This window comes from Camelus dromedarius, chromosome 2 (assembly GCF_036321535.1).
Source record: "Camelus dromedarius isolate mCamDro1 chromosome 2, mCamDro1.pat, whole genome shotgun sequence".
Classification (NCBI taxonomy): Eukaryota; Metazoa; Chordata; class Mammalia; order Artiodactyla; family Camelidae; genus Camelus; species Camelus dromedarius.
The window spans coordinates 29,152,282-29,179,875 of NC_087437.1; positions in this window are offsets into that span (position 1 = coordinate 29,152,282).

Below are 27,594 nucleotides of genomic sequence, written 5' to 3' on the forward strand. Positions count from 1 at the left end.
GAAATATGTAGCGTGGTTTGTTTTATTTAGCTTGTTACAGTTGGGAAGGGGGTGGTCGCTGGCATTCAGAACTCAGGGTCAGTGTTGCTAAATGACTTGCCAGCCAGTAAGTCCCACCTCAAATGCCAATAACAATAACACCACTTTCAAGAAATACTATGGCTTTCTGTAGTCAGATAGCAAATGCTTTGTTCCTCCAGTACGAATACATTTCAGGGAACAGGAAGGTTTGTGTCAAAGGAGAAGGAAAAATGACAACATACTGCTGGAGGGATATGTGCTAAAGTGAGAGGAGCTGAGCTATCTGCTCTTGCTGGTAGAACCGTTAAGGATGGAGGGAGGAGAGACTGATGGGTGTACGAGAGCACCAAGCCTTCCTTGTCACTGACCTCTGTCTCACACCCCCAGCTCTGGTTAGCATCATTACAACAAAGTCAATTAAAAATGTTTTATTTATAATGTGATATTATGCATACATGCCTATTCCGAAAAACATCATTTTCCCCATATTTTCTTTATCATGCAATAGGATGCATTGTGAATAAAAATTTCTGAAGCAAAAATAAAATTCTTGCTTTTCCCTACAACCTACATAAAAAAAAATCAGAATAAAACTGATAGATTCACTGTTTTCAGAGTCACTGAATATTTAGCTACCTAATCCCTATTGTTTTAAAACAGGAAAATTATACTCCAGAGTGTAAGTTGTGATTTAGTCAAAATACATACTTAGTGGCCAAATGAAGCTCCTTCCTGATAATTAGAGATAACTGAGTTTAAATGATTATGGCTGGACCAGGTATTTGGAATTTTTTTAATTTTAAAATTTGACTCAATACTTTGTAGTTGTTGCAAAATTCTGTGAGTGAAGCTCAAGTCGTTTTTTTTTTAAGTTTTAGTGTCTTATAAAGCTTAGCTTCTTAAGCTACAGTGAATATCAGAAGGAATTATTAATAAAACAAGAGATGTTGATAATACTTTAATACAATTTTACCATAGAACATTCTCAATTTTTCATGGGCTTATTTTCTTATAAATTAGCTGGGAGTTTTGACCCCTGTGTCTTTTCTGCTCCAATATTTTGTCTGTTTTAAGATTCCTAATATTTTCTACCCTTAGGCAAAGTCAATATTAATTACTCATTTGTTTTCTATTTCTTTGGTTGCCTTGGTAAAGTAAGTGATTGAGGGGGAAAAAGTTTTAAACAGGAAACTTCAATGTAATAAATTATCAGTTCTAATTATATAGTATTTGGTACTTCACCTCATGCCCCTCCTACTCCCCTTTTCAGTAGTTGTAAGAAATTGATAGTCAGTTTGTCTTTGAAATCAGAACAAGCAGATATAATTCTAGCTCTGCTTCCATCAGCTGGGTGACTTGGTCAAGTTTGTTAAACTCTTTAGGACTCAGTTTCTTCATTTGAAACATAAGGAATGATATATACTACACAATTATCATGCAGATTAAATTATGTTCAGCTTGTAAATTGCGATACTTAATGCCTGGCAGAAAGTTGACACTTAATCAAAATGATTCTCCTTTCTTTAGTTCTTTCTTAAAAAAATAATAAAACTAATAAACAAAACCAGCAATGATAGATATATACTCAGTTTAGATTAATTTCACTTTGCTTTACCCTAGTTTTGACTCAGGGTCCAGTTCCTTTTGAGGTCTTATTTTAAATTTTGGCTTTTGTGGATTTGAAATTTGGGTCCGGGTAATAATTATTCATGTTGTTCCTCTTCTGATGGGGAAAAGCTATGGATAAAGAGTATTTTCAGAAAGAGGTTATAGGCTCAAGGGATGAAGGATGCTCCGTAACTATCCAGGACTTAACACAGCATCTGATGTACCACAGGCTCTTAAATCCTAGCTGCATAGTGAGTATGTTCATCTCTTCTGCTCATTGCATGGGCGTATCTGGGTGTGCTGGTGGGCAGGGGAAAGCCTCTCTTCAGGGTTTGGTTCAGCACTGGATATTTTTCACATATTTTTATCTGATTGTAAAAATTATAAACATTGTATAACCATTAGAAAACAAGTGAAAACAAACCAGAATTAAAAAAAAAATTCCAGTCACAGTTCTCAGCATTGTAACTACTTTAACACAGACATACTTTTTAAACAAAAATAGGACCTGAAATGTCACATCACATTCCTGCCTAACTCCTTTTAGGACAACTATGTGTGGGCTGGCTGCTTTTAAATCCACTTTGAAAATCAGGCTTTAGCATTAATGAGGCAAAATGAAGTTTAATAGAAAACTCAAAATGAAATTCTGTGCAACTTTAAAGGCGTGTATATATAGCGCAGGAAACGATGTTCAATATCTTGTAGTAACTTATGGTGAAAAAGAATACGAAAACAAATATATGTATGTACACATATGACTGAAGCGTTATGCTGTACACCAGAAACTGACACATTGTGAACTGACTATACTTCAATTAAAATATATATTTTTTAAAAGGCACGTATAGTTTGTAAGAATTCAAACTTTTTAAACGGTTGATGATTTATAAATAGTAACACTTAACCATATCTTATTTATAATTTTTTCAAATCCATACTAATACTGTTTACTGAACTATTGTATTAATGAATTATTATGTTGCCTAGTACTTCAGTACTATTCATCTTGAGAAATGGATTCAGTTTTCAACCACTTCTAAGCTTTTGTTGAAGCCTAGATTTTCTCCTCCATAGAAAGGAAACAGAAGGTAATAGAAAGGGACTGCGTGCCTTCACTTGTGACTTTAGCACAAAACTGCTGTCTACACAAGTGGTATCAACCCTTCCTTTCACCTGCCTGCAAAAGTGAAGAGAGGCAGGGCTATGATCTGTCAATCTGGTCACTAACTCCAGGCATCTCACTTCATAGGTGATTGAGATTCACCAACTTGTCCCAGGGACGTGTAAAAACTTTGCTCTGAGGAGCTCTGTGGCCAATAATAGGTTGGATTTGAGAACAGTGCTTTGAAAATTTATGATTTCCCAGGTCAGTAAGAGCTGTGACTCTGGTCCCCTCAACTGGCATTTGTAACCATTCTTTTAAATGCTACTGTCAAATTTTAAATATCACATATAGTTTTTCTAATACTAGTAAATTAGAGGAAGGGACTTCTTGCCTTTGGCATTTTAAACAATTTTTAATTTACAATTTTAACCACTAAAAAAAAATTTTTAAATGGAGGTACTGGGGATTGAACCCAGGACCTTGTGCATGCTAAACATGTGCTCTACCACTGAGCTATACCCTCTCCCCCTGACCCCCCTCACCCCCCAACCTTTGACTTTTAAACAATTAAATATTCACTTGTAAAATTCTAAATTTGTTTCTACCATGGTAAGATCTGCTTGGCTGAATCAGCTATAAACTTACACTTCTTCCCATATTGAACTCCAGAACAGCTTGAGTGCTTTTTGATATTAAGTGCCTACAGATACACACGATTCAGAGAAGAGGTAAAAGTTGAATTATCCCTTATTGCATCATTTTGTGATTTAAAATTTGCTTGGAGGGTCTCTGAAAGTTTTCATGCAATTGGTAGCTTAGTCTATTTTAAAACGATGGGTCCATAACTCTGGGCACTAGGCTTAACGTTAAAATCTCATTGCTTTCCAGTGCTATTAGTTATCATTATCTTTATAATTAAATCCAGTTTTCACTTATCATCTACATCAGGCAATCAAACCAGGCAATTTTACCCTTCTCTCCACCTTCCTTTAAAAAAAGAGTATTTGGTGACCCTTTGTTAACTCATCTATGTTCAAATGCCACGATTCGCTCCTCAGCCTGTCCCTATCTTATGAGAATGTATACAAAAGTGAATAAAGGCAGAAAGGATTGAGGTTTATCATTACAGAGAATATTGACCCTTGTAATAGTATTTTTTAAATGATCATCCTTTCCTTTCCTTTTTACAACTAGAGATTCAAACCCAGGATGAGAATTCTGCCCTTGCTTTTCAGCTCATCTACTCTGCACTCATCCTGTTTGTAAGAACAGCCTTCCAGAGGAACCCCAGACCGTTATTGTTCTTCCCTGTTCCTCTCAGTAACTGACTCAGGAAGCTTCCCTGAAGAATGGGGTTTTCTACTTTATTATCACCACTGCCGAGTATGTTACACATGGATTGTCAAAAATCTGAATGCAATAAAAGGAATAGCAATACATCTATAATGAATATAATTTAGTCCTTCAGGCTGTGGAATTTGCAATTGTGCAGACCTCCATTCTGAACATCAATGATAATGACACTGTCGCTATAAAAAATACAGGAAATGGACTGAAACAGCCTACCTCCTGTAATACTCTGCAAATTTGCTAAAAGGAGCCCTTTCTATCACTTGCTTACTTGTCACTTTCTCATAGAGGGAAAGAGTAAGGGGCTGGGGAAAGGGAGATTATGAGAGGACGGTCGATGGGTGTGTAGGGAACACAGCTCTCTATTTTGTAAATGAATTACAGTACATAAAAATCAATCGTGGCATTAGCCAGCCTCCACAAGGACCCACCATAAATTAACCAGAGGCAGGGACAGAGAGGGAGACCCCGAGACGAGTTACATGGCCTCAGTGGTGGGACAGTGCCGACTGGTCCTCTTCCCTCCTGGGGAGCTCAAGTCAAACAATAAGTGGAAGGCTCCCAAGCTGAGTCACCAGGTCATGACTTGCAGGTCAACTGGATCTTTCTCTTCACTTCCTTCCGCCCCACAGGGAGTCCTCACCTCCCTTGCAACTCTATGTGCCCTGGGCTGTGGAAAGGTAGACACATTGCAGGGCTCCAGGGCAGGGCCTCTGTCCTCCTGGGTCACCCCTGGCTCCCCCCCCACCCCCACCCCGTGGGCTGATTCTCCTCCCTGGGAATGTGGCCGTGGTGAGCCAGTGTGCCGAGGCCTCCCTCCTCCACATCCCCAGGTAGACAGCAGAGAGCCAGCTCCACAGCTTCTGGCCCCACTTGCTTCTGGGTTAATTCCTCCTCGCTCTGTTGCAGAATGTAATTAGAGTTTATCCACTCTGTTCCCAGCACTATCCCTTCCCTGAGCAGGTAAATCAGGTTATTCCCCTCACCAGCTGCCACTTCCTGCTGAGCTGAGTCTTCCCGGAAGGTGGCACTTCCTGCTGAACACCTGGTGAGAGGTGCTGCTGACAGTGAGTCTGGTCAATGAATAGCTTCTCCAGCAGAGACCATTTGTCCAAGGGATATTTCCATCCGTTAACAATTAGATCCCAAAATGTTTTCACTGTGGTATGCTGTAATCTCCTAGAGCACTAGGGAAATTTTTTTTTTTTTTAAACATCTCTGTAGTTTTACCAATAGGAGGGAGCCTCCCTCTAAATGAGCAAGACTCGGCAGGTCGGCACAGCTCACCTTGGTCCTTCTGAGCTGGTGTCTTATTGCCACTTCTTGCCCAGCCTCCTTTCTGTCTTCAACCTGGACTCCTCTTTTATGTTCACTTATTTCATTACTTGAAAGAAAACAGCGGGACCTGGAAACTCTAGTCTAGTCATGCTCCTGGACTCCTGTCTTGCCCTGCGGTTTCTTTTGATCAAAATTTCTTTCTTGCTATTACAAATGTAGCTGAGAAGCCTGGGGAATCTGAAACAAACCAAGGGATTGTCTGAGGCTGTGTTTGTAAGTGTGTGAAGGAGGGTATGTCTCCCACATCGCTGTCTGATCTCGGGTTGATGGTGCAACCGCCCTCCCCAGAGGTTTTATGGCTACACGGAAGTGTGAGTTCCTACATTTAATTACAACATATGGTGAGTTACACCATGTTTTGGTGCTGATTTTAACACTTGTGAAGCAGTTGGAGGATTGTCCATTCTTAGATATTTAATTGCCTCTCGGCTGGAGAAGAGGTATTGCCACAAGCTGGTTTCACAATGAAAGGCTACTGCTGAGATGCTCTGCTTTCGACTGGTCTGCTTTTCTTGGGCAAAGACAACATGCACTCCAGCCTGTCTTTGTAACATCATGTTTGACATCCTGCTCTCTCATCTGTATTTTTTGCTTTCTCAGCTGACTCTTTAAAAAAATCAAATTTTGAAAGAAATGGAGTTTAAATTGGAAATTGTCCATACACTATTCAGGTAGAGAGGGCATATGTGGCATTCTGTTACATACATATGTACAATTTGACATGTTGCATATACATATTTTTGTGCGTTCTTATGAGTGGCCACCTTTTTTCTTAAATCTCCCTAAGTCTTTCATAAAAATGTTAGCACCTACCATATGCCAAACACTAAGTATTTTAAATCTGATATTTCATAATTGGTGTTTTCATATTATGTATTTCCTATCATGTGCTTAAAAACATATTTTGAGTTTGTGTTTATATAACTATTTTCAAGTGAGCCATTTTGAAGAACGCCAAGACACAACTTGTATTTTCACTTGGAATTATAGTGATTTTCAACTCACTTAAAATACTAGATTTTTAATTGAACTGATTTGTTTTGTAGACTGATTTTATGTGGTAATTAAAATGTTTCCTTCATATGCACTTCAGCACACTTTTTTGCGATGGATTCATTTCTCACATCTACTACCTAATTCTGGGGGGGAAAAAAGAGAAATCAAGCACAGAGTATTTCCATTCTGGATGAGAACTGAGCAATGTCTTTTCAGTTCTGATTATTTTCTACTCAAACCAGGAGATTTATTTCAGAAGGACATGACTGACCTTGTGATGTCAACTTCAAAATCCAATCAGGCTAAATACCAGTTCCCACTGAAAGGGCTGAGGGCTTCTCGAGAATGGCTGATTCCTGGGCAACAGCAGTGAAGGTACACCATGAGCCTGTGATTTTTTTTTTCTTTTTATGCCAGAAATAAGGACGTGCTCAAAAAATGATGAGAACATGTCAAAAGTACACAGAAGCCAGCCTGAATGAGTTCCAAGAAGCCAAATATAAGACAATCTGGGCATAAGAGAGAGAGCGAGAAAAGAGAGGTGCATTAATGGAATATGACTGCATAAAACAAGAATCCATGGGTCCAAACTGTTAATAAATAAGGAAGAAGAGAAAGCTGTTCTTTACTGCCTGGTAGATGGAGAAGGCTAATAGATAAATAAAATGTAAATTACCATTTTGCAACCATCCCAGTGAAACTGATTCCAGCTGGAATGATCAATAGGCTTAATCTAGGGGCAGAAAATTTGATGAGGAACAAGATATTTACATAGTTTCAAACTGTCTCTTCACAAATTACTTAATAATTACAATCGGGGAAATACTGTATGGTGGAGAAATGGGATAAGATCTTAAACGAGTGGATTAATGTTAATCACCAATAAGAGGCAGCTCCATCCGGTGCTGCCCAGTGTGAAACTGTGAGAAAGATACAGCATCAGCCATGTAGCCGTCCAATCAAAAATCGGTAGTCTGAGCTTAATCACCAGGAAACAACAGAAACCCCAACTTTAATCAGGATATTCAATGAAATAACTGGCCTGTGTTCATCAGAACTGCCAATGGCATGAAAGACAAAGGAAGGCCGAGGAACAGTTCTAAATTAAATGAGTCTAAACAGATATGACTGCAAACTGCGGTATGTCATCCTAGACAATATCCAATTGGGGAAAAGAAAAACTGAAAAGAATATATTATTGGTACAACTGATGTAGCCTTCAAAGTGTTACATCAGTGTTTAAGTGCCCTGAATTTGGTAACTGTACTGTTACCAGGTAAAAGAGAAATCTTGTTCTTGGGAAACATAAAGTCAGGTATGAAGGGATAAAGGGGCATGATGTGTGAAACCTCTCACATGGATCAGAAAAATTACATACATTTTAAAACTGTGTAATACATAGAATGCAGATAAATAGATGGACAGATGGATAGGTAGATGAGCGCGAGAAAGAAATGTTAGCATTTGCTAAGTCTCACTAGATGGGAATCAGGTGTTTTTCATACTGTTCTTACAACTTTTCTATAAGTTTGAAATCATTTCAAACACAAACTTAAAAGAAAAAATACGAAAGAGAAGCAATAAGCTAACTCACTTTTATAGAAAGCTTTGCTGTAGCCCTATGAGTCTGGACAAAGAGGAAGTAGGAGACATACAACTCCATATCATAATTTGTAAATCTACTTGAAAAGACTACATTTGCATATACAACAATTAAATCAGTGAATCTTCTATAATAAAATAGTTACAACTATGTACAAGTTATGGAGTAAACCTTTACAAGTTAGAATTGCAGACTTATTTATACCATGGACATTTCTTGATCATATGAAACTACAAGGTTCTAACTGTTTTTCCTGAAATCGTACAGACTCAACTTATTATCTGGACTTACTATTAAACAGTTGACTCTTGAGCAACTGGGCAGGGACGAGGGTGGTTAGGGGCGCTGACCCCGCGCAGTTGAAAATCAGAGTGTGCCTTTATAGTCGGCACTCCATACATAGATTCAGCCAACCACAGATCATGAAGTACTTAGTACGGACTGACTGGGAAAAAAAAAATCCATATATAAGTTGACTCCAGCAGTTCAAACTAGTGTTGTTCAAAGGTCAACTATATATTATTTTGGGGCCATTGCTTTATCTATGTAGCAGAAAAACATTGCCTTAGGACTCAGGACACTTTGTTTTAGGACTAATTTGTCATTTCACTGCTCTTTGACTTTATCAAGTCAGTTAACGTTATGTGGCCTCAGTTTCCTCATCTTTGAAATGAAGAAGGTAAACTTAAGAGTCTTTGAAATCCTTTTTAACTTTAAAGTCCTATGATTCTACATGGAACAGAAACTATGAGAACTGCACAGAGCAGAAAGCTGATGAAAGTAACTGGATGTATTTAATATGCTTTGATTTGCTGTTAGGATGCATGAGCAAATGGCCAAACTTCTATAAAATCTGCGTGCTTTTTTTTTTAATTGAAATACAGTCAGTTACAATGTGTCGATTTCTCATGTACAACACAATATCCCAGTCATGCATATAATATATATATTTTCATATTCTTTTTCATTAAAGGTTATTACAAGATTTTTTCCCTTTTTCAGCTTTATTAGTTAGAATTATTACAGTTCAACTGCACATACACATTATATTGCATGTAAATTAGTTTCCTGTGCTATACAGAAGAAACTTTTAAAATCTATTTTTATATATAGTGGCTAACATTTGCAAATCTCAAACTCCCAAATTTATCTTTTCCTACCCTCTTTCCCTGGTAACCATAAAATTGTTTACTATGTCTGTGAGTCTGTTTCTTTTTTGTAGATGAGTACATTAGTGTCCTCTTTTTTTCCTTTGTTTTAGATTCCACATAAAGCTATGTGCTCTGATGATAAAAACACTATCATTTTCCCCAATGCTCCCACACCTCTAATTGTATTTGACACTCATGGCAAAGCTGCTGTGAGATACACAGAGTGTCCATCATCAATCCAATTTCTCATGAGACAACAGTCCCTGAGAGGTGACCTTGATATCTGTAAATAATATTAATTTCTTTCTTGATCCATCAACTTCAAAAATTTGTATTCACAATCACATAAAAGGAGAAAATGAATGTCCCATATGCTTTCTTCATCTCTCCTCTATTGACAGGCCCCAGCTTTTTACACTGGCAGTGTTTCTATCTCTTGGGTTGTTCTAAATGGTAGATTATTCTACCCTTTGCCAATAGGTTGAGTCAAAAAATAATTTTTAAGTAAAAAGCTTTTTCACTATCAAAATACTGTGAACATTGTTAAGGTACAAAGTAGCATGATTTAACCCATAAAGAAGGAAATATAACCTTGTGTTCATAAACTTACACTAGCTGAAGAAGAATATTGCGAGTGTTAAGGTCAAATTGATTTTTCTTTTTCAATGTATTAAATATCACATGATATTATATTGTTTTATATAATATAATATATATTTTACATTGTGTGGACTGGTCAAAATATATGAAGGACCTGTTTTATGTTTACACCATGATTTCTTTATACATGTTACTTATTTGAAATTTCTAAATTGTTTTCTTGTGGACAGAATTATAGTATGCTTTCATTTTGTCAAAGATCATCTGGTTTATTAATAATCTCTCCTGTAGGAATATTTTAACTGGAGGACTTACTCTTCAGAGCCTTTGGATTACCTTTTTATCTTGGACTGTTGATTTTCTAAGCTTGCTGAACAACTTTCATCTAATAATCACTTTTCATAGATTTCCTTTTTCTTGGCTGTCATGTTCACGTTTTTCTTGGCTGCCAGGACCTGATTTTTCTTGGATTACTTTTTCTTTTTGCTCGAGTACCTTCTGCAGTATTTTTTTTTCCAGAAAGAATGCATGACGGATAAAATTTTCTAAGCTCTTGCATGTCTAAAAATGTCTTTTGGACTTAAAAAATAATTTAGATAGGTATATAATTCTAGTTTCAATTTTCCATCAGAACTTTGAAAGCATTTTCCATTATCTTCCAGCAACCAATTTTGCTGGGGAGGAGATTGACACCAGTCAATTCTCATTTCTTTATAGATAATCTGTTTCTTCTTTCAAAAATGTTGAGACTCTTATCTTTGATATAGTGAAGTTTCAGGAAAGGTGCCTAGGTGTGGATCCCTTTTTTTTTTTTTTTTCCCCTCCATGTATCCCACAACAGCCTTAGCCCTTCGTAGGCAAGTTATTCAACTTCTTTAGAGAAAACTTCTTTGGTTTTAGCTTAATGAGAGTACACATCACCCCTGCATACAGATGTGGGAGTAAGGAATGGGGTGAAGATAGATTCTCATACTTTTTCTGTTAACATTAAACTCATACCCTTGATTTCTCCTTCACTTTCTCCTAGAATTCTTGCCAATTCCAAGCTTTGTGTCCATCTTCTATGTAATTTCTAAGCTGTAAATTCCTTAGCTTCTGGCTTATAACAATGAAATCTAACTTTTATTGAGCTGTGCTCCAGGAAGTATCCTAGGTGCTTCATGTATCTTGACCAGTCCACACAACAACCCAATGAGATAGGTCCTATCATTTTCCACATTTCATAAGAAAACAGCTGCTCAAAACCATACAGCTTACCACTGACTGAGCTGACATTTAATCCAGACAGTCTTATGATCCCATCCTCCCACATCCTAGAGAAATAAATAGAAATTTTTAATTCCGTGGTGCTGGGATTGATTATGAATTTATTTCACTTGTATTTTTTAAAACAAATATTTGAGTGGAAGGTGAGGTGGGAAGGCGGAGAAGGAAAGCCGTGTGTTCTGTCTACAGCCTTTAACTGAAACATATCCATACCTCCTGAATGCCAAATGCACAAATGCTGCTGCTGGCCAAATCTGGGTGCAGGCAGTTGCCTCTGTTGTGAGTTTCCGCAGCACTACAATGGCAGACAGTGAATAGCAAAGGCTTACTGTTAGAGGTAAGACTAACTGGTCAGTCTTTCCCGTTGCTTTGATTTCCTTCCCCTGCCACAGCTGGAAGGACAGCTTGCTGACAGATCCTAGAGTTGCAGGTGAATTTCCCCAGTCCCTGCCATGCTCATTTCTCTGACTGGGCTAGGCAAGGGCTGGTAGGTGGAAGGAGGCAGACCACCAAGGGAAAGTGGCACTAGGGCTGAAGGAAGGAGTGAGGAACGGAATTTGGGTGGGAAGCTAGACTTGGCTTCTGCTCCCTGCTAATTACTAAATATCTCTAATGTGTCATGTGTTGGTCTAGGTATTCCACGTATATCATTCTTTTTAATCTTTACAATGACTCTGTAGCAAAGGTATTATTATGCCCATTTTATAGAGTAGGACACTGAGGTTTAGAGAGGTTAAGAAATTTGCTCATAGGTAGTATGTTCACCTGACTCAAGCCCGAGTCAGTTCCACTCTGCCACACTGTGTCTTGGCTCCCTAGGGGAGTATTTGGAATGGAGCTAGTGTTTGTGCATGCTCCCACTTCCTGCTTCTCTCTTGATACACTCGTGTACACACACACACACAAATTAACAAGTTCAATCAATACTTACTGAGCAGTTATATACCGGGTATTTGATAAGGTCAAGTGATAGACATACTGCCTTCCGTGTGTCAAATCATGCCTGTCAAGCACACTGTGAAGTAACTCTGTAAGGGTGGAGGAATCTGTGCTCAGGCAGATCAGGCCTGGAAGGGCTGCCAGAGAGGCCTTTGCAGAACTGTTCTTGCTCCTCTGCCACGGAGCCTGCAGTTCTGACTCCAGACGTTGATTCCCTTGGGGTGAGATACTTTGCCAAGTCGAGAAGGAAATCCCCTTGTCAGGGGTCCCTATCACCTTAGTGTGAATTAAATGTATGGAATTAGTCTGAAATGATAGTGCAATGGATCACAAAATGGTCACAGACTCCTTAGATCCCTGTATATATATCCCTTTACAGTGGAACTGTTGCGGAAAAACGTGTTACAGCTCGGTGTTACAGCTCAGTTGTGACAGCAACCTGGATCCGGGCAAGAGGCCAAGCAGCGCTCTGAGAGTTGGAGAACTCAGGTTTATTAGGCCAGGAGGCCCAGAGAGTTAACACCCCAAGCTCTGGACCCTGTCTGTAGGTTTACACAGGCCTTTATAGGCTGCCAGTTTCACACTTTGCAACATCATATGCAAATAAAGTATAACAGAAGTTGACCAACCAGGAACAAGCTTTGTAGAAATGACCAATCAGGAGTGAGAGAAATAAACTAATCAGGAGTGAGCTCCATGCAAATGAAGTACTACAAATGGACCAATCAGAAGTTAGGGAAGTGGACCAATCAGAAGTGAGAGTAATAACCAATCAGGAGTGAAGGAAAAACCAATCAGAAGTGAGCTCAGGGAACCAATGAATTTTAGGGGTAAGTAATCCGTTTCAGAGGCAAAAAGTGAGATAGAGCCTCAGGGCCAGGGAACCGGATGGTGCCGGCAGGAGAGTAGTGGCCCTGCTTGGGGGTCCTGCTGGTCTTTTATAGGGCTTCCCACCTCAGAACTTTTGCCATGTCACCTGTTAAGGACTTGAATTTATTTCCCTATCCCTTGGACCTGGGCTTGGACAGTTATACTTCCTTGAGCCTATTAGAAAATGTGGTACAGATCCTTGAAAAGTGCTTCCAAAAGGGTTTTCCCTCTCCTGCTGCTGGGAATCTTTCTGTCACCATGTGGACAAAAGTCCTTGAGGATGAGACCACATGAAGAAAGGCCTTAAGCATCTCAGCTGCCCTGGCTGTAGCCCCAGACAGGAAAGGAAGGCCATTTTAGATCAGTCAGCCCCAGAAAAGCTAGTCAGATCACTCACGGAATTGAGAGACATTATAAATGGTTGTTTTAAATCAAATTTTGTGGTGTTTTGTTATGGGGCAAAACCAAACAGATGATAGATAGATAGACAGAAACATGCATACTCACATAGTTAGTTAGTTGAGGTAGGTTGGGGAAGGGGGAGTGAAACCGAAAGGGAAAAGGACCCAGGGAAAAAGGCCTTGATTACATTTGTGCAACTTGAGGGCTCTGAACAGGAGGGTGGAGGCAGGGCAGCCCCTGGGAGAGTGAACTACAGAAGAGGAGGAAGGGAAGACACGAGAAACACAGTGGCTTGTCCTCAGGGTTGACCTTACAATTTACAAGAAGAAACATTTAGAACATGTGCACTTCACCCAGATGTCAGGGTTTTGCTGTAATGTGAATAATCCAGAAGTAATCTGACACTCTTGTTGACTTTTTACTTAATAGTCCAGTGGAGATAAATAATTTCTCCATAGCTTCATTGAGTTGCATGCTGACCCAGAACTCAGAGTCTAAACACAGCCCTTATCTGAAACTGGGAGGCATCGGAAGGGGAAGCTGATTCCATTTGTCAAACTCCTGTCACCTGGTGTTAACATCCTGCTGTTAAACGCTGATTCGGGATCACACCCTGGGCTGGATGATCCGCGTTCTCCCTCTTCTGCCCTCGCATGTGATGCTTTCTGTCTGTTCCACAGCGTAAGGAACCCGCTCTGCAGTCTGGTTACTTGGGGAGATGGATGTCTGTTGTTTTGGAGAATTTAAGCTTTCCGAGGACAGGGACCTTATTTTACTCATTCATTCGTCCCATTAATGTATTCATGCGGGGAATGTTTGTTGGGGAATGAGGTTTCATTTCTGCTTTCAAGGATCTTACTGCCTAAGTAGAAGACAAAAAAAAAAGTATCAGTTTTTAAAGAATGATGTTAAGTCTCTGCAAAATGCTGTGTGAATATGAAGAATCTGCCTTAACTCCTCCGTTACCTGTGTCCTAACTTGTCTTCCTGTTTCTACGCCTGAGCCCCTGAAGCCCAACATGCACTCAACAGCCAGAGCGATTTGTTGCAATATATTAAGAGTCCATCAGTCCTCTGCTTTAAATGTTCAGTTTAAACTTCTTACAGGCCTTACAAAGCCAGTGGGATCGGGTGGCCGCCTTGCCCTCCGCTGGCACCTCAGTTACACTGGCTCTTTTCAGTCTTGGGAACCAGGCTTGCTTTCTGGCTTAGCGCTTTGAACTGGTAGTTCCTGTCTCTGCATGACGGGCTCCTTCTCATTCAGAGCTCAGCTTAGATGGCTGGATTCATCACACCCGATGATGTCGCTCAGCATCACAGGTCCTACGTCACACCAGCCACGATGAGTTAGTGCCACCCTCCATTCCCTTGCTTTCTTACTGCTTTCCTTCCTTCCCTCCCTCCTCCATTCTTTTTTCTTTCTGAGCTTTGTTTTTCTCTCTCTGCAGAAAGTTTCATCAGGACAGTAACCCTGTTCCCTCCCCCACCTCCCCGTATCTACCTCATAATAGGTTTCAATAAATGCTCTCAGTGTAGGAGCAGATGGAGAGGATTCTGAATCCTGCAGGCACTCACTGGGTGGAACAGAGAGGGAGATGGCTTTCAGACCAACAGCACACCTTTCAAAGACACTGAACAAGGAACAAGTGCACTAGAAGTGTGTTGGCATGGCTGGAACGTGGGGTGTGAGTTGAGCTTGGAGACAGCAGGAAAATAAAAGATGAGAACTGCGTGTGTGTGTGTTTGTATAACATATACAATAAATGGTTTTTCAACCTAAGGCTTATTTTTTTCCTAGACACATAGGAATGCAGACTTCTGTCACTTTCTGGTGTTGCTGCCCTGCAGGTAGAAAGGGAAGTGGCCTTGATGAAAGATACTGACAAATTTGGTCTGCTGTAATGACTCATTTCAGAGTTTTGACTTGACTTTTCTGTAGGGGTGTTTTTTTTTTGTTTTTTTTTTTGTTTTTTTTTTTGTTTTTTACAGTTTAATGAATGAATTGGAAATACACTAACTGAACTTGGCCAAATGTGGGAAACATGTATATAATCATTTTGTGTCATTTATTTGACTCGTACAACAAATCACTGTAAGCAGCAACTTCGTTTTTATTTTCTATTTTTTGTTTGAGCTTTGTTTTGTTGATTATTTGTGAGGTTTAAAAACAATTTGGGGAGACGGTGAAGAGGCTTTCATTCACTTTGACAGCCTCCTCGTCTGTAAAAGGAGAATAATAATAATGTTTATCTCAAAGGCTAGTTGGAAGACTTAGATGACTTAAAACATACCAAGTGCTTTGAGCAGTCCTCGCCGGTAATAGTCGTTAGCCTTTATCTCGGTCATCGTCATTTGCTGCTCTTATGAAGAGAAACATGATGTAACTTGGAAGCAATTTTACACTGGGTTCAAAAATCCACTGTAAACGTGTGTACAAATTTTCTGCTGGAGAGACGCGCTCTGCCATTTTACATTGCCAAGGCATTGCTTGATGATGACGATCGATAGCATTTTTTTGCAAGTTTCAAAAACAGAGTGTAAAGGACCACTCATCTGAACTGTGTCAAGTCCGTTGTTTTCATGTTTAAGAACAATGCAAAGGCCAGAATATACCGGGAAGATACTGGGCAAAGGTGAAAAGCAAAAATCTCAACAGAAAAACATGTGCTCTCTGGGAGGAAGAGAATGTGCTTTCCCGGCAGCCGGGTCATGACATTGAGTCCATTTAGCGAGCCTACAAACTGCAGTGACCCGGTCTCTGTCTGTGGCTGCAGCACTTCTCACCAAGATTCTAGGCTCCTTGTGGCCTGTGGTTCTGCAGCTCAGCTGGTGCGGAGGGCAGGAAGGAAGGGTGGGTCTGCTTGAGACTTCCTGTCTTGCTGTGAGTCACTGATACCCAGCACTTCTCCTGCGCTTCTCTGCCTGCCATCCGGAGGGCAGGACCGCGGCTCTGCGTGGTGATAACGGCGCTGCCCGCGGTCCACACGCGTGGTCTGCGCGGCTCCGGGCGCGCTCCCTCCCGGCGCGAGCAAGGAACGGAAGGAAGGGCTCTCCCCACGTTACCCCGGGAGGAAGAGGATGATGGCACCTAGGAGAAAGCAAATCCTCCTGCATCCCTTCGGGGCCGTGGAAAGGAGGCTCATTTTGGAGACAGAAGGCAAAATTTCCATTTTTGACTCGGCTGGGAAAGATCCTAAGCCCATCTCACACCTGCCTGCCTTCCATTCCCTGCCTTCCATTCCCTGCCTGCCTGCATTGCAAACAAACTGAAGTTGAACATGGGGTTTTGAGATTCCTGTAAGTAAATGCCCTGTAAATAAAAATTAAAGTAATTCTTGCTTGTGGAGTAAAATGTGAGTGGGATTAATCTTTGTAGAGAAAGTCTGTCAAGAGGGCATGATAACATCTGTACTCCCTGACTTCTAAGCCTGCTGGGAGGATCAATAGTAATAATAATAGCAACAACTGAGCGCTTGTCTAACACTGGATATTATACTTTGTATACAGTATTACTAATCCTCACAACACCCGCCCCCAGCCCTCTGTTCTGCCAGCCGCCTTGAAATGGGATGATGTATGCAATAGTGCTTTGAAAATATTAGTCGTTAAATGTATTTTTATGTAAAAGTATAATTGTAATTAACATAAATAAAAATCCCAGGGGTAATATTTTCCTTAGGTTACAAAAAACATGAGCTTTGGAGTTACAAACTCTAGGTTTAAACGCCATTTTGCCCCATTATATCTATCGCTAAGTCTCTCTGGGCCTCAGTTTCCTCCTCTGCAAAATGGGTGCAACAACAACTGCCTCTTAGGATTATAGCATTCACATGGACTATGTGTAAAAATTCCACATCTGTGTTTGACACAGTAGGTTCACTACAAATAGGACTTCCCTTTCTTTTCCATTTTTCCTAGAGGTAATAGAAATGAGACAAAGATCTTTAGAATCATTAAGTATTTGATAATTTTTCAGAGTGCCTCAGCAATATTGAGGAAGAGGAAGGACAGGCATAAGAGGAGTAAAGATGCAGAGTCTGCTGCCCATGAAGAAAATTAATTAGTCTGATTATTCTCATAAAGTGTATTTGAAAGTAACTTTGGATCAGAGACTTGAAAAAAAATAAAGCTGTGATGGAAGAGGAGTTATTAAAAATGCATTTTGTTTTCCTTAACATGTCTGATCATAACAACACAACTTGATACCAGGGCTTTGGTAGGGAAGTTGCAATGAATTCAGTTGTGATAGGAATGAATCTAAATTGCTCGTCATTAAGTAGCTGCCTTAGAAAACCAGAAGCCTGGCCTCCCATCAGAGTATTCATTAAAGGAGAGAGATTAATGGTCACTGCTGTGCAGTAGAGAGAGATTTTCAATGTTTTGTTCACACAATTAAATTTTTCTTTTATCCACAAAAGCTGGATCAGCTCTCAAAATGGTAATTATTAAACAAAATGTTCCTTTTCTCCATCTCTCTCTAACTTTACCCTTCAGAGCAGAAAATAACAGCACCTTTTTTTATATCAGTGCAGGTTACCTGCAGTACACTTCATGACATCCTCTACTTCTCATGGAAAATCGTATGAGTGTGGAGTTGGTTAGTGCATTTAAAAGACTGCTGATGCTCGAAAGATAAGTCCTGAGAACTATCTCAGCAAACACACTGGCACCACTCTGGTGTAAGCCTGAAGCATTATGGCTTTCTGTGCAGACAAGGTTTTTAGAAACCTGAGCACCGTATTACTGTGTTAGGCCTAAAGACTTAAGCACATAAATTGCATTCTTTTCCACAATTTTGGAAGCTTAAAACACAGAGTTCTAATTATATGTCCACATCTAAAAAGAAAAAAGTATACTTTGCAAAGGAAAGACACAGAAACCAGAGTAAACTTTCTTAAATAATAACAAACTTTTAACTACAAGGCCTTCATTTCATTTCACAGTATCGCCTACCAAATTCTTACTCTACCTGTACCTACAACCTCAACTACTGAAATGGCTTCAGTTTGGGGTGGTAAATAGAAAACTCTCTGACAAATTGAGAACATAGCCCTGATAATTATCTCGTACGTTATGGTTTCAGGGGCTGAGAGAGTTGTGTTTTCCTATGGTAGTTGCTAGTTATTGAGTAAATATTTGACAAAGAGTTTAAAAAGGCATTATCCAGAAATATGAGTCCACATCTTTAGAAAGGATAGACGGGGATAAAAGGAAATGAGAGGAATGTAGGGTAGCTTTTAGAAGCAGTTTATGAGATCTTTGTATGAACCACATTTAACTAATGGCGACAGTGTTGGCTGTAGCTTTTATTATTCATGGATATCCTCAGGACATGATATAAAAGTATTTTAATGCTACTAATATTGCTAAGCTTAACATGAGTTTCTCGATCATGAAAAGGGGATTTTCTGCTTGTTTAGTTCCTTATTCTTAGACTAAAACATAAGCTGTGCTTTTTTTTTTTTTTTCCATATTTTTTGTTATTTGATATCCCTGATCCACACAGTGCAGGACCAACATCTAAGGAAGAGAAATTTGCTAGTGAGTCACATGGAAAAGAAATTTGAGTGTTTTTCAGGGCAAAGGAATTTAACAGTAATGATGTCAAATATGCAAACTCAACCTTGCCTCATCTGAGATTTTTTTTTTCCCCTCCCTTCCCCTTAATCTTTCACAAGTTATACAAACTAAACTTAGAGAGGTTTGTCATTTTCAAAATAATTATGTTTAACACAAGAAGCAACAAAGGTCAATTTTGAAAAGTGACACTTTTTTTTTCTCCTACTGGTTTTCATTATAAAGTTAGAAATACACCCTTTAAGTTCCCAATCTGCAGAAATTGATACTTTCATTGAAGAGGTTAAGATGGAAGGCTAGGCCATAAAAGGCCTGGTGATACTTAGAGAATTGAAGTTCCCACTTAGGCCCTGAATTTGGAACCTCCCTTCTACCATTAACCTTTTGCTACTTCTGATGTTTAACCCCAAGGTCCCTCTCCCCTGTCACAGTGAGCCCTCACTCCACACGAGAACGTTTCAGCTTGGCTTTCTCACTGCACAGGTACAGTCTTGGTCCGCATCGGGGTCTCGAGCCTTCTAGAGCAGAGCCATGTTGGGGTGTAGTGGTTCTCAAACGTCAGTGTGCATCCGAACCACCTGGAGACCTTGTGAAAACACAGCTTGCTGAGCATCAGCCCTGGAGCTTCCAGTCCACTTGGTCTGGGGTGGTGCCTGAGAAGTCGCGTTTCTGACAAGTTCTCAGGTGATGCCGTTGCTGCCAGTCTGAAACCACCAGTGCAGTGCAAAAAGCCCAAGACCGAAAGCTAAGAGATCATGACCTACATCTAGTTTCATAACTTCCCTCCATAAAAACACTACTGTGTGACCTCTGTGCTTTGTTTTCTGGTTGGTAAAGCAAAAAGGGCTGAGCTGGTAAGCCCCTGCTCAGAATTTCAGTGATTTTTCTGTCTATGTCACCTGAGAATTTATGACACAATCCAGTCTGTTAAAAAAACCAAATTGTTCCAACAGCTATCTCCCATTGTAAGCCTCGCCTCTGATGACAGAGCCTAGTCACACTGAAACTGGTGGGTCGAGGAGGGGTTAGAAAAACACCTCAGGTATTTCCAGGGTATGAATAAAATACTTCACAATCAAATTCTTAGATCAGAGCTTTCCAAACGATGCACGTGAATAGGTTACAGGGATGCTGAGATATTGTTTCCAATGGACTGGAGGCATCAGAGCCTCTGGTCAGTCCATCTTCAAAAGTGTTCCTTTACCCCAGCGTGCCATTCAAATGCTATAAATTTCTGTGTACCATAATATGGCAGGGTTTGGGAAGCACTGTTAGGCTAAGTAAAATGACTTTGTTTCTTCATCAGTCCTGTAGAGCTGGCATTCTTCATATCAAATTTATTTAGAAATGAGGGCATCTCTGAAAAAGTCTGATTGTGGTATACTAATTTTTTTAAAACATCAGCTGAAATATTGCCACCATTTTTGGTGCATTTTACTCTGATAGAGGACTTTGATGGAGTGTGGAACAGATGATTTGATTTTCCTGAAGCCCCCTGGGCAAGAGCTCTCTATCCTAACCGCATCTCTGGCTGCAGGCTGGGCTTTACCTGGTACATAAACAAGGAATTGAAGCGTGGTGGGTGGTAAGTTGTGGAGGCTCCTGTATGTGTGTGCACATGTGCAGAGGCTGTAACTTGAGGATGGAGAGAAGGAGAGAATGGTGCTGAGGTCCTTGGGTGGGACTTTCTTATTTCCTGAAAGCATAGGCAATTTGACAACCTAGATCTGGGTCTTGACTGGAAAGCCCATAGAACTCTGGATAGAAGCTAGATATAGCCCACTGTAGCCTCAGAGACTAGAATGGTGCTTGGAACCAGATGGGTGCTCAAAACATGGCTTTGAATTGCATGGTAAAGGCTTGCCAAGGAATCTCTCCTCTCTGGGAACCTATATTATTTACACTGCATATAGAAAGAGTTCTAAAAAAGGAAATGGTATGAAACAAAATGAAGCATTTTACTCTACAAACTTGAGCCAACATTATTCTAACCAGTTCTCCTGCCTCATTGACTTGTTACAACTTGTCTTCTAGGAGGTCTAATTCCTGACTGTTTTTAGAAAAACAATATTCTGTTCTCTTGATTACTAATTAGTCTTCTATGTTTGTCATCCTCCTTTTACACAGTAAATTCCCACAGCCTTTCTGCTTGCTAAAGCGTTGTCTAATTGATTGCTTACGAAATCGTTTAATCTGACCCATGAGCTCTGAGTGAGCTGTTTTCCATCTCCAATTGCCTCCTTCACCAAGAAAAACGATGCCAAAGCTCTGTAGCATTTTCTGTTGGAGCCAAATGGCTCACACAGCCATGAATAAAATTAATACATTAAAACCCTATCATTTTGATGGTAGTACCAAACTGATTTATATCTTCAGTCAGTAGGAAGTCACCTTTAGCAGAGAGAAAGCAGATGACAATGTTGTGATCAGTCCTTGCAAAAAAACAGATGAGGCCAGAGGTTACGTGAGGTTGCCCTAGCTCCAAACTGGGAAAAAATTCGTTTCCCTGGAGCTCAATTCTGTTTTGTACTTCTCCTTCAAACTTCATTTCTCAGTTGATTACTCATTACTGATAATTCTATGTTTGACCCTGGTTGGGCAAGATTTTGAAATGGCCAACCATGTATTATTTTCATCAAAATTTGCCTCAGGGTTAAAGGAGTCTGAAGATCACCATTTTTTTTTTTTTTTTGGACAGGAGAACCATCCAGATGTACATTCCAACAGATAGGGAATTCCTTTCCTTTATTATCCACACCTGCTTTACGTAATCCAGCCTCCTTCCAGCACCAAGACAACCATCTCCTCATAATGTGCTCATTTCTACTCTGCTGAAGACTGTCTTGCCTGGTTTTCATAAGAATATTCCTACTGCTATTCTCTTGAGTATTAAAAACAAGTGTAAGCCAAGAGACATACGATGCATATATTAGTAAAAACAAAAGCGAGTCTAATGACAAGAAACAGCTCCTTGCTAAGGGACACACCACCATTAACACCCTCCATCCCCACAGCTTCGCCTGTCATCTCCCAGACTCCATCTAGTTCTTATCTACCTTCCAAAAGGATTTCCAGCTCCTAGCGGGCAGGAATCCTGTTATTCATCTTTTGCACCCTTCCTAGTATCTAACGGAGTACTGAGCATCACATGGCTATCCAATAAATGATTGCTGAGTCACGTGGAATCGAAGTAAAATTTCCCATATTCCTGGTGCTAATCAAGGAAGCAGTTGAACCTACCCTTGTTCTCCATGGTCAGTTTGAGAACTATTGTCAAAAGTAAGGATTATCAGATATATGAAGATTACTGGGAAGGAAAAGCCAAAGACCAATGCAAAATAGTGCAAAGAAGGGTTACAGGAAAGACAATTCCCCTTCAATCTCGTCTAGTCCTGTCTGCAGAAAGGAGATGTTTGGTAAATGTTTGGTAAAAGTTACAGCCCATGTGGTCAATTGTGATTGTCACATGAACCAGCAGCACAGACCAAAACAACTTTTTTGTTTTTAAGCCTGAGGTTCTAATAAAAAAAATCTGTGTTTATTGTTTCTTGGAGTTTTTTGATTAGTAAGCTCATATATAAATAATGAAAAGTGCTTCTCCAAGTCCATGGCTAATTCCTAAATATCAGTTCAGGGTTCAGACACTAGTTTTTACTGCAGATTTTCTCTCCTGTTTAAGCCCTGTGAGTGCGATGTGCAGGAGGCAGAACAGAGGTATTCTGTTAACTTTAGTGCTGTCACATGGGCTTCCCTGAGGACTGTGTGCTGGGCTCCAAAGTCTACAACCATGGCCTCATATTTCTCTTTACCATGCCTTGGTTTTTAAAATCTACTTTTGAATCTCTCGTTTTTCAGAGTTGTATGATAAAATCTTTCACTTTATACTTCCCCCCCTCCCCAAGTCTAGTGGAGTAAGGAGCATCTTGTGGGTTTTCAAGAAGCAATTTTTGAATCATATTGAATTGAATTTAAAATTTAAACAAAATACTGTTCTTTGTTTCCAGTTTAAAAGTTGTACATGTTATCTATGGAATACTATATTTGCATAATGATTACAAATTAAATAGTATAAAATATTACAAAAAATACTTAAAACAGCAGTTTAACCAAAACTAGGCATTGCATATGAACACAGACAGGCCTTGGCTATTTCCTGTAACATATCTGTCTTATAGCTTTTATTTTATTTTATTATTTTTTTTATATAAAGATTTATCTGTGAAAGCATTAACCACGTTTTTTGAAAAGCACTTGTCATTTTTTTTGCTATGTAAGAATGCTAAGGTAGAAACACGTGGGATCCATTTTTTCTGTTACTTTGGCTTTTGAAAAAGTAACCTCCATTTTTCAAATAAGTGTAATGAAATTACACGTTTTACGCATATTTTGGCCCCACAGATAACTTTACCTGTAGAATTGGTCTAGTAACCTACTAATGTCTTGGCACCACCTCACCTCGACTTTGTGGGATTCTCTGTAATAATGCATTTTCATCCTTTATTAGAGAGTTTTTTTTCCCATGGAAATATTGGTATTTTGAATAAACACCAATGTGTGTGAAAGATGTGTGAAAGATCAACAGGAAATACGATTATACCCATATGATAAGTGCTTTTCTCTAAATCACAAAAACTGGATTATAAAACAAAGGTGATGGTTTTAGTTTTCTAAGTTCTCCCTCTTATAATTTCATTGGTCCTTGTTCAACAAAATGAAAATTGAAATTAGTCTTTGTTTTATTATATTAATAGATCTGACAATCCACTTGACGCCGTTGTCACGGGCAAAGCTAGAACATTTCGTGAGACTGTTGCTGTGACAAGAAGTTTGGGGTTGTTGAGCAAAACTGCGGGGGTTAAGGCCTGTTTTGCTGTGCTCACAGATCTGACCAGCTGCCATTTTTCATGTACAGCAGAACCTGAAGCAGTGGTTTCCAAAGCATGGTCTGTGAGGCATCTGAGAAGCTGGTGGTTATGCATATTCCCAGGCCCCACGTGGACCAACAGAATCAGGACCTCTGGGTGCAGGGCCTGGAGACCCAAGGGAAAACAAGTGTCCCAGGTGATCATTATGCCCTCCAAACTTGAAAGCCACTAACTGAAGGCTCACACTTAATGATCAAAAACTACACAACTCAATATGAAAACAAATGTATGTATACATATGCATGACAGAGACGAGGGCACTGTGCTGTACACCAGACATGGACACGTTGTAACTGATGGTACTTCAATTACAAAAACAAAAACACAAAAAAACCCTACAAAACTCATCTTTTGGTTAAAAAAAAAAGATTAATTTGGTAACACTTATCTTTTGGTTTTATATTTTAATCTGCCTCTCCACGCGGTGTGCTTTTGTTACTTCCTACTTACCTCCTCTCTCTTACTAAATCTCATAGAATTTTTTCTTTTTCTTTTTTTTTGGGGGGTGGGGAGGGGAGGAGGTAATAAGTTTTTTTATTTTTTATCTTTAATAGGGGTGCTGGGGATTGAACCTAGGACCTCCTGTAGGCTAGGCACGCGCTCTACCCCTGAGCTATACCCTCCCCCCCAAATTTTAGAACTATGTGTGATTAGAATTCTTTGGTTACAAGTAACACAATCTAATTCAGAGTTAAGCTAAAACAAAATTTATTGCAATTTATAAAATAAAGTCAAAAATAAATCTGAAGACCCAGTGTTAAGAAAAGATAAGTACTTCCAGATATGTTGCAGAATAGGAAGGACCTACCATCTTCAGCTCCTGTGTTACTTTATTCAAATTTCAAATTACATTTAAAATGTATAGGCTTTGCCTGCCATGGTCATGTTCCCGTATCCTGGCCAGGGGGGAGAGAGAGTAACGTAGGGACACCTTCTAGGACTGTATCCAGTGACTTGGCTGTGGGGTAGATTTCTAAAGCAAAATAGTAGTATGTTTACAAGAAGAGTGGAGGATTTCTGTGTAGTCCAAAAAAAAAAAAAAAAAAGAAAAAGAAAAATAGATTCACCACCATGATGCAGAAAACTTTAGAATACTGAAGTCCTTATTTTATTCGTAAGTCAACAAATTCCTGAGAGTTAGTCAACAAATACTACACAACTAGTGCTCTGAATCGGGTGCTATGGCAGGTGTTAGGGAAATAAGAAGTTACTAGAGGTCAGGGGCAACAAATTAAGGCAAACAGTAGGTGGGCTAGTTTAGACAGAATATGTTTATAATAGGACTTCTCTAATCAGGACTAAGGGAAGAGCCTGTTTATGTAAATAAAAGTCTGAATCAGATGTCTTTTTATTTAAATAGACTATTGTTTCCCTTAACTAAGGACACCATGGTAAACATTGTTTGCCTGCTGGGTGTTCTGATGGGGCCCCTGGCCTTAAGGAATAGCTATGGGGACTTGCAATTTGTATAGTAGTTGAATTAAATAATTATTGAGTGAATAAAATGACCTAATGGCAAGTGTTTCTTGTTGATCAAGTTGATCTGAACAGACCCCATCATTCTGACCAACTTTTATTGAGCACCTAATATGTGCTGGTTACTGGGGATTAGAAGATTGTTCCTGCACTCAGAGAGTTCGTATTCATTTTCAGGGAGTGCCTTCTTCAGGGATAAAGGAAAAGCAAACTTTAGCCTGCTTTAGCTTATCTCAAGTTCCACAATTTGCCCTCTTAAACTTGTCTTTGCAACAGGTCATCCTACCAGGAATGCTCCAGTCCCTAGTCATCCACTAATAAGTACTTAATCTTCCTTTATGTTTGAGATCAAAAGACTCTCTGGGTAGAATTTTCTCATTTCCCCTAAAGTTTAAATCTGCTGCAGCATTTTATGTCAATGCTTCCGTCCCATCATTGCTTTCCTGCCTTGCTCCCCATTAGACCTTTACTTCTTCGTCTTCGAGAAGCCTGGAGCCTCCTTAGATAGTGTCTGCTGCATGGGCTCAACCACCATTTATAGTCTGAGAATGCTCAGAGCTTTGTTTCCAGCTCAGACATGTGTGCTGACTTCTGGATTTATCCAGCCTGATGCACACACAGAATTTCCAAATCTGATCTCATTGATCATTCCTTCACTTTTCTCCTTCTCTTGGAATTCTCAATCTGGGTGAAAGGTACTGCCTTCTTAGTTTTCTGAGACAAAAACCTGGAATCTCTGAGTCCTCCATCTCCTCCTCCCACAGGAATTCAGAATTCCTTCACCTTGATTTCTCCCTACTCCTCCCACTCTTCCACATCCCCCCTGCCACTACCTTAGCTCAGGCCAGCATGCTTTTTGTGAGAACTGCAGTAACTTCTAAATTAGTGTAGCGCCTTCTGTCCCAGCCTGCAAAGAGCTAGCAGAAACCAACCTTATGAAACAAAGCCTATTTCCCTTACCTGACTTCCCATACCTCTTTTTTAAAACATTTCAAAAGCTGTGATATTAAGGGCAGAGCTCATTTGCATAATATGAAAACCGCTTCTTTGTCCACCCCTGCCTATCTAGTTTCTAGGCCTGCCAATCGCAGCAAGTAGTGTTGGTGTTCCCAGCTCCCTCTCTGCCCCTCTCCCCCACATCCCAAGGTCTTACCATTTTAATGAGACTGACTTCCAGCTGCCTGAGGTCGGTCTTCTCTAGCTGTCTTCAACCAACAGGTACCAAATATGGACGCGTAAATAAGTATTCCAACTTCCCTGTCCTCTGTTTAGATAACTCTGAGGCCTATGTCCTATGTCAACTCCCAGAATTCTCCATTTATCCACATTTACCACAGTGGTAACAGACTTGATAAAGTAACCTATGTGGATGCTTTTCCTTTCCCAGCGACCTCCCAGTGTTTCCAGATCCCCTCACTGATAGACTGAATCCTTATCTCTGCATCATATTTTGAAGCAGCTAAATAAGACACCCAACATGTATCCTTTGTTTCAGCCAAAAATGTTTTTTCATTTTTTTTTTTTTGACATGAAAAAATGTTACGTTTTCTCATGTTTCCTCTGCTTGGAATGGTTCTGGCTCCCACCTCCCTTACCTAGCTAAACTTTTCTAATTTCTTAAAATTTTTGCCTAAGCACTGCCTCTTTTAAGGGAAGCTTTTCTTAACACTGAATTGTGGACTGGATTAAGTCGTGTGAGCTGCTTATATATTCTGGAGATCAAGCCTTTGTCGGTTTCATTTGCAAAAATTTTCTCCCATTCCATAGGTTGTCTTTTTGTTTTACTTATGGTCTCCTTTGCTGTGCAGAAGCTTGTAAGTTTCATTAGGTCCCATTTGTTTATTCTTGCTTTTATTTTTATTGCTTGAGTAGACTGTTCTAGGAGAACATTTTTGAGATGTATGTCAGATAATGAATTGTGGACTGGAAACTCTACCTCATTGGACCCAAGCATACCTGTGCTGTGGCAGTCACCTTAATCTGATTTGTCTGTCTGCCTTGCCTTGTAGACTGTGATCTCCTTGAGGACAGGGATCAAGATATATTTAAATGTTTAGTCCAGTCCTAAAAATACAAGGGAAGACCTCATTGATTAAGCTCACTACATGTTTGGTTGAATGAATGTTTCTAATGAATACATTTATGAATGAATGAGTAGTTAAAAAACAAAACCAACAAGGGCAGATTTAATTCAAGGAAAGAAAATCTGTTGCTGAATGAAGATTTGTGCAATTAATTCCAAGTTTCAGAAGAAATAGTTTTGGTTTATTTGCACCATTGTTCTTCCCAGTAAATGTGGATAACCACAACAATAAAACTAAAACATCGTGAGCAATTGTTATGTAATATTTTTAATGTGATCACA